Source organism: Leucopleurus acutus (genome assembly GCF_964270905.1).
Source record: "Leucopleurus acutus genome assembly, chromosome: 20".
NCBI classification, from domain to species: Eukaryota; Metazoa; Chordata; class Mammalia; order Artiodactyla; family Delphinidae; genus Leucopleurus; species Leucopleurus acutus.
In genome coordinates, this window is record NC_139162.1 from 52,546,493 (window position 1) to 52,555,157 (window position 8,665).

Here is an 8,665-nt window from a genome sequence, read left to right on the forward strand (position 1 = left end):
TAATATATATTTTCCCACCATCTTGGGTTTTTAAAAAATTAACCTTAAAAATTTATTGCGATACACAGGATTCTAGTTTCATAAAGGTGAAAAACCACTGAAATGTGTAGAATAAAAAGTGAAGTACCCTTTCACATCTCATTCTCCCCTCTCACCCCAAACACTGAGCGAAGCAGCATCCTCCCCAGAGGCAGATACGTCAGTTTGGTGTTGGGTTTACGTGCATGCGGTTGTAGACACGTTTATAGTTTCTTAAATGTTTTATGTAAATGAGGTCAGTTTCTATATGTTCTTTATCTTGCTTTTCTTTCCCTTGAGTCATGACCATTTGTCCACATCATTCGTTACATGAGGCTTTATGTCCTGTTATTAAATGGTTGCTTTCCCTAGTCCATTAAGTGGACAAATTCCAATCCCACAGACCATCCCGGCGGCATAAGCTGTCTGTCTGTTGATATGTAACATCACTCAGTGGCTTAAAACAATAAGCGTTTATTGTCCTGCAGTTGCTCTGGGTCAGGAATCCAGGCCCAGCTTAGCTCGGGCCTCTGGCCCAAGGTCTCTCAAGGTTGCTGTCAAGTGGGCTGGGGCTGTGGTCTCATCTGAAGGCTCCACTGGGAGAAGGCCCACTTCCAAGGTCATTCACATGCCTGCTGGCCAGATCTGGTTCCTTGCAGGTGCCTGGACACAGAGCCTCAGTTCCTTGCTTGCTCTTGGCTGGAGGTCTCCCTGGGTTTCTTGCCATGTGGGCCTCTTCACAGAGCACCCAAGATGGAACCCACAGTCTTTCTGTAACTCAGTGGTGGAAGTGATGGCCTGTCGCTTTTGCCGTATTCTGTTCTTTACAGCTATCGCTAGGTCCAGCCCACACTGAGGCTGAGAGGGTAATACAAGGATTATAATACCAGGAGGTGGGGGTCACGGGAGCTGTCTCTGGGTAGCTGTGTAGTTTTCCACTATTATCAAAAATGCCGCAGAGAATCAGCATATACATACATCTTTAACCCCTCATTGGTGCAGGGATTCCCGTGTGATACAGTCCCAGCTGGAAAATTTCAAACTTGAGGAGTATGCCAGTTCTGTTTATTTGCCTTTTTAAAGACTGAACTTATTTTTTGCATTAAAAAACCTTCTATGGTTCACACTTGTAGAGGCTCCAAAACCAACCCAATGCATGGCCTCTCCCAGCCCCCTCTGGAGACCAGTAACCAATCTCTTGTGTGTTCTTTCAGAGATCTGAACGAGCAGGTAGAAGCAAACAGAGAAGTATATTCATTTTCTGGCTCTTCTGTCCAGTGGCAGCCTGCTTTATATTTTTGTAAACAGCTTTGCTGAGGTATGATTGAGTTTGGATCTATGTATACACTCACGAAAGCATCACTGCAATTAAGGTAGTCGGCATCCATCACCTCCAAAAGTTTCCTTGTGTCCCTTTGTTTTGTGTGTGTTTGTGGGGGGTGGGTAGTAAGGACACTTAACAGATTTATCCTCTTAAATTTAAGTGCACAGTAGAGTGTCAGTAATTATGGGCACTTTGTTCTACAGAAGATCTCTAGAACTTAGTCTGCTTTATTCTGTAGTTTACTTTTTTCATCTGACAGAGTATCTTGCAGGTTATACCCGGGCAAAAAGCCCTCTGTCCCTTTTATTTGGCCATGCCCTACGGCAAGTGGGATCTTAGTTCCCCGATCAGGGATCGAACCCACGCCCACTGCACTGGAAGTGAGGAGTCAACCACTGGACCACCAGGCAAGTCCCCCTCTGTCCGTTTTCATGGCCGCATGGTATTCCCCCTTGGAATACCACAGCTTTCTCAAATCAGTCCCCTATTGTTGGCCATGTAGAATGTTTCTGACCTTTTGGGGTGCCCATTTTATTTTATTTTTATTTATTTTTTAGTGGGGTGCCCATCTTAAACTGCAACAGAACTGCCCAGTTGCTCCCTCCAAAAAATACCTGGCACATCAGTGATTGTACCAACGCGTATCTTGCCAGTTAACCAGCGTGGATCATACTGTACTGGGAGAGGCTGGGCAGGACACGGCCATCGCAAGGCACCTTGCCTCTGAAGGCGAGGAGAAAGGCCTCTGGGCTTAGAGGTGGGCGAGGTCCGGGTTTTTCCAATCTGGGAGTGTTTGGAACAGTGCATGTTGCGGGGGTAGGTGGTGGCTGAGAGGCAGACGTGAGAGGTGTCCCAGTGACGAGGACGGGAGGGTCCCAGCCCCTAGTTGATGGCCCTGGGTGGGCCTTGGGCAGGAGCGACAGAAAGTTAAGGTGTTCACGCCTAATGCCCCTCATTTTTTCCACCAACTAGGGACCAAGGGCTTCTGCTGAGATTAAGAACGAACCTGGGGGACTTCTCTGGCAGTCCAGTGGTTAAGACTTTGCCTTCCAATGCAGGGAGTGCAGGTTTGATCCCTGGTCGGGGAGCTAAGATCCCACATGCCTCACAGCCAAAAAACCAAAACATAAAACAGAAGCAATATTGTAACAAATTCAATAAAGACTTTTAAAATGGTCCACATCCAAAAAATCTTAAAAAAAAAAAAAAAAGGACAAACCTGGGCTTGTGATCTCTCTCTGCCTCTCCTCGGCCTGTGACCTCAGGCTCCTGCCTCACTGGTCCTTGGTTTCCCTGTCTGTAGAATGGGATAATAAGATTGTCACCCTCATGGCCTGGTGTGTAAGTCTTCGGTGAGCTCAGACATGAAGTGCTTAGCAGTGTCTAAGACATGTTTATTATTATTGCTTTTCCAAGAGTGATATATTTTTATTTATTTATTTTTAATTTTATTTTTTTGGCCTCACTGCGTGGCTTGCGGGATCTTAGTTCCCTGACCAGGGATAGAACCTACGCCCCCTGCAGCGGAAGTGCAGAGTCTTAACCACTGGACCGCCAGGGAAGTCCCTCCAAGAATGATATGTTTTTAAATTAAGTGATACAGGCTGGCACCAGCTCTAACAACCAGTCTGACCCACTCTGGCGTGTATGGCTGAGGATCAACCAAACTCTAGGAGGTAATCAAGGAACTTCATACAATACCAGGCAGGAAGCAGGGGCCAGTTGACATTGGAGGTCAAAAATTTGCAGTTCATTTGTTTGGGAAATACTTACTGGATGCCTGGTAGGGGTTAGGGCTGTGGCAGGGAAAAGGTGTGGTCCCTGCCTTCCTGTAGTTGGCAGGAAGAAATCAGGGAGCTCACCTTGCAGACCCTGTTCTCTCATATCTGTAAGCTGAGGCTCTCATAAGCCAACCTTGAAGGGTCCTTGTGGGAATTGAATGAGAACTCCCGGTTTCATGCTTAATGAAAAGTACATGCTATTATGGGTCATCCTTTGATAGGTACAACTAAAGGGAAGGGCACAGTAGGTAGAGGGGACAGTGTAAACGAAGGCCTGGAGACTACAGACTACAGAGCACATGTGGTGGGTAGACAAATAGGATTGAAGAGCCCTGTGTGTGTGTGTGTGTGTGTGTGTGGGGTCAGATCAGACTACGTTATGTTAACAAATCCTTAAATCTCACTGGTTTAACAGAGGGTTTACCTCCCTCCGGCACTGCCCCACCATGATAGCCTGGGTCAGGCTGTTCCCTCTGGCGGCTCTTCTCCAACAGTGACTCGGGGGTCCTGCTGCTTCCATTCAATAACCAAACCCTCCTTAGTCTCCAACACTGGAAAGAGCAATAGAGCAAGGGCACGGGGAGCGAACACTGGCTCTTACCGGCCTGGGACCGGAAGTGACGCTCGCTCATGACGTCATGATGCTCATGCATACGCTCCCACAGGTGAGAACTCAATCTTCCCCTCCTACTGCAGGGAAAGCTGGGACAGGTGGCTTCCTGGTGCGCCCCGGAAGGGGAAACGGGAGAGTAAACACATTACATAACCTCTCTAGAGGTGTGGAGGGTGTTCTAGGGGGTTGTACACTTAGACCCAGAGAGCTGTGTGCTGGGTTCTTGGAATATAGCTGTGAATACGCCAGACATGGTCTTTGTCCTTAAGAAGCTCCCAGTCAAATGTGGGAGACACAGATAATTACAAATCATGATGAGAAAGCTTAAGGAAGAATGTATAGAGCTTGAAGAGTATGTATTAGGCAGACCCTTTTTTTTTAAGAACATTGTTTTGTAATTGCAAAAACAAACAAAAGAGAAACTTCAAGGTAGAGATCACCTTACTCCCACTTTGTAGTATAAAGTGTTATTTGTCCATGTTGTCTTCATGTCCTTGTCTATGCCACATACACATCTATTTGTACTCCCAGCTTGCCCTTTCAGTAAAAGCAATCAGATTGGTTAAACAGGATTATTTGAAAAGGACATTTCTATGTCAGGATAGGCTGGGTTATGCTGCAATAACAAACAACCCCCAAACTGCAGCGGCTTGAAATAGAAAAGGTGGATATTCTCACTCTTGCTACATGGAGGATCAGCTTGGAGCCCATGCTGAGAGATCTTAAACATTGCCAGGTGGCATGGGAAAGGCATAGAGTGCTCTGGTCTGGCACCAATAATTAAATGCTCCAGACTGAATTCACATGTGTCATTTTTGCCCATACCTCGTTAGCCAGAATTAATTACATGGCCCCACTCAAATGTAGTGGGGTCAGGAAGTGCAATCCTTTCAATTGCTGGGCCAGTGGGGAGTTAGAAGAATATGGCAGATAGCATTAATGAACGTCTAAACACTTTAAATGTTTTATTTTCATCAAGAACATTTTAGAAAGACATTCATCTCTTCCCTCTATGTAGAACCAAGACCTTTTTGTTGTTGTTGTTTTTTCGCTGCACTGGGTCTTCGTTGCTGTGTGTGGCCTTTCTCTAGTTGCGGCCAGTGGGGGCTACTCTTTGTTGAGGTGTGCGGGCTTCTCATTGCGGTGGCTTCTCTTGTTGCGGAGCACAGGCTCTAGGTGCGTGGGCTTCAGTAGTTGCAGCACGCAGGCTCAGTAGTTGCGGCACACGGGCCCTAGAGCGCGCGGGCTTTAGTAGTTGTGGCACATGGGCTTAGTTGCTCCATGGCATGTGGGATCTTCCCGGACCAGGGATCGAACCCGTGTCCCCTGCATTGGCAGGCAGATTCTTAACCACTGTGCCACTAGGGAAGTACCCAGGACCTTTTCTTTAAGTATACGTCTCCCAGTTCTCATACAACGACACATGCTTGTATAAACTGCACCCATAAACCACAAAGTCATTTATCATTTCCAGTTCTTTTTAAAAAGTGACCTGAGAGGGACTTCCCTGGTGGTGCAGTGGTTAAGAATCCACCTGCCAATGCAGGGGACAAGGGTTCGATCCCTGGTCCAGGAAGATCCTATATGCCGCGGAGCAACTAAGCCCGTGCACCACAACTACTGAGCCCGCGTGCCTAGAGCCCGAGCTCTGCAATAAGAGAAGCCACCACAATGAGAAGCCTGCGCAATGCAACGAAGAGTAGCCCCCGCTCGCCGCAGCTAGAGAAAGGCCATGCACTGCCACGAAGACCCAGCGCAGCCAAAAATAAATAAATTTATTTAAAATAAAAAGTGACTTGAGAACCTAAAGACACTTATCAAGCAAACTGCAGGCTGGACCTTCCTAGGTTTTTATGAGCTTTTCCGTTTAATCATTTACGGTTGCTTTGCTTGCATCTAATTTGGCAGCATTTTATTTTTTTTTTAAGTAGCTCACTTTTATTCTTTCTAATGCAGGCAACCTGCTTTGCATACAAACAACTCTCTTGCATTAATATTTCATTTATCTGATAGGGTTAAGTTATTAACTTAAACATGGCTGGCATAAACAGGTTTGGTAACAGCTACTCCTCAGGAAGTGTACAGCTTAACAGATGGGAGCAGAATTGCTTTGTCATAATAGTAGCCAGCTAGGCTGGGTAGGTTTTACAGATAAATGAACAGTGGCTTGCAAACTGGCAAATTGGGTAAGCTAGATGGTTTCAGAGAGCTGTACTGTAATATTACTAATAGAATTTCAGCCTGTGTTTTCATTTCACATTCTGACATGTTGCCATTTTGCTCATGCTGGAGTGTATCCTGGCACACCTTTCTCCATGCTTAGACAATCCTAGGAATTCATACCAACACATGTGTCCTGATGGGATCTGAGGGACGGGAAGGCATCAACTAGGTGGAGGACAGAAAGGGCACAGAAGAGATCAGCCTGAAGAGAGCAGTAGGGGTCCCACCATGCAGGGCTTTAGAGAAAGAGTTTGTATTTAATTCTAAGGGCATTGGGAAGCCATTGGAGTGTTTTGATTAGCGGAATGAGAGTCAAGGTGGCAAGAATTAGGAGGCTGTTACCTAGGCAAGAGATCACAATGGCTTGGACCGCTAAGAATGGTGAGAACTGAGGATTTAGGGAGATTAAGGAAGAGAAGGAGGCTTCTGCCCCTACAGTTCTTTCTCCTTCCTGCTGCCAGCGGTGGGGTGTCCTGACATTGTCAGGGCTCTGGAGGTAACTGTTGATATCAAACTTGCAGTCTGGGTCCAGTGAGCACTGGTTCCCTATTTGGCCACAATCCAGGCCAGATTTGGGGCTCAGGTTGGGGCACCATCAGCCCTGGGAAACCCTTGGGCAAGCAGCTTAGTGGGTCAGGCAAGCAAGGATGAGAAATATGACCTTGCCTGGGGCTTCTCCTCAAATTTCATGTGTCTGTCCTCTCATTTGCTAGTTGCCCCTCATAGATCTGACCTCTGAAGGGATGGAGTGTCCCAGTCTTTGTCCACACACACCTCCTCGTGATCTCTCATTCATTCTCATCAATTCCAACACTGAAGGCTCCCGAAATTATATCTCCAGACTCCCCTATCCAAATTGTTCAGTCAACATCTTAAATGTACCTCATAGAAACAAGTGATATTTCCATCTCCCCCCCCGCCTCCCATAGTCATTTCCCTTTCACAAAATGACACTTCTGTACAAGCAAAAACCTTGGCATCTCTTCACCCCTCTCTTTCATTCACTCTCTGCACAAGTCCTTTCGGCTCCAGCTTGAAAATAAATTGTGAAAGTGACCACTTCTACTGCGGCCACCCTGCCTGCGATCCAGCCCACCTGTGCCTCTCACCTGGATTATTGCCATAGTCTCTTCTCTGCCCTCCTGCTCCACTATCCCCTATAATCTTATATTCAACACAGCCAGAGGGATCCTTAAAAAAAGATGTTAATATATCAACAATTATTTTTCAATAGGCAACATTTGTATTTGGGAAGAATTCCAAATAGTCTAAAAGAATAAACTGAGTCTCCTTTCCACTCCTGTGACCCTTCCCCACTCCATCTGCTGCCTTCTCTCCTCAGAGGTGACTCTGGATCCCAGCTTCTTCTGTAGACTTGTAGTGACATTGTGTGCATAACTCTATGCATCCTGTGAATGATTTGTTTAAAATGTAAATGAGACTATGTCCCTTCGTTGGTAAAAAACCTTTTGCTGGTTCCCCAGCAAAGTGAGACTAAAATCCAAATTCCATCCCAAGGCTATAGGACCCTGCTTGTGGCACCTGGCCACTCTACACTTCCACAGCTCTCCTCCACTGTCACTCTGCTCCAGCCATACTGGCCCCCCTTGTTTTCCTTCCACTTTCAGGATTTGTGCCCTGGCTGTTCCCTCATCTTAGCACACTCTTCCAGCCTATGTGGAGTTGCAGGCTGCCTAAAGGTCACTTTCCTGACTTCTCACGGTCACCATCCCACCCTTCTGTGCATTTTCTCTATAACACTTATCACAAACTGCGATTATTTATTTTCTCCAGTGGACCTGGTCTGTTTGGTCACCACGGTATACTCGTTGCCCAGCACAGAACTGGAAATGGTACTAATAATGATTTTAAAAGGAGAAAAACTACAATTTAGGTCGTTACTGTGCCAGATACCGATCCTAATACTTTATTAACTCATATGATCCTCATAACCATCTTAGGGTTAGCTATTATCCACATTTAAGAAACAAGGAAATTGAAGCAGGAAATCTTACACAACTACTAGTAAGTGAACACGCAGTCCTTTAATCGCTGAGTGAATGAGCGAATCAATGAATGGCCCCGAGAGGCGAGTGGCAAGGAGATGCAGAGGGAGGCAGGCGGAGCCTAGGGCCCGGGGACCAATGGGCACGCAGCTGTGACCAGCGGCGTCTCCTGGGGTTTCTGGCTCCGCCCACGCCGCCCGGCGGCCGCTGGGAGTTGTGGTCCCCTGCCCACCTAGCCACGTCACTGTCTTCAAACCCTAAGTCCTCTCCTTAGGCCTTGTACGACCCGTATTCCCGAACTTCTAGGTAGGTTCCCTGGCCCCTAGGCCTATTATTCCTCCTTTTCCTTACATGTCTTGATGCTCCCGGCTCCGCAGGTCTGGGTCTCGGGGCACGGTCTCCCCTGCCACCCTCCCCAGCCCACTTGGTATCACCCTCTACGTTCATCTCCTCCGGTCACCCTTCGGTCTGTGTTTCCAGCCGCGCCCCCCTGAAGTGGTTTCTCTCACGTCCTCTCAGTTCCTCCCCTCCGTGCTCGAGCGACCCATAGTATCTTCCAATTGCCGTATTCCCCGCCCCACACACCCTTTTCCCGGGGCTCCCCCAGCCCTATTTTGGTACACCCCGGCCACGCCCCCTTGCGGACGCTATTGGTACGCGCCGCACTCCCCTGCTCGCCGCAGTGGTTTGGCCACAGCGA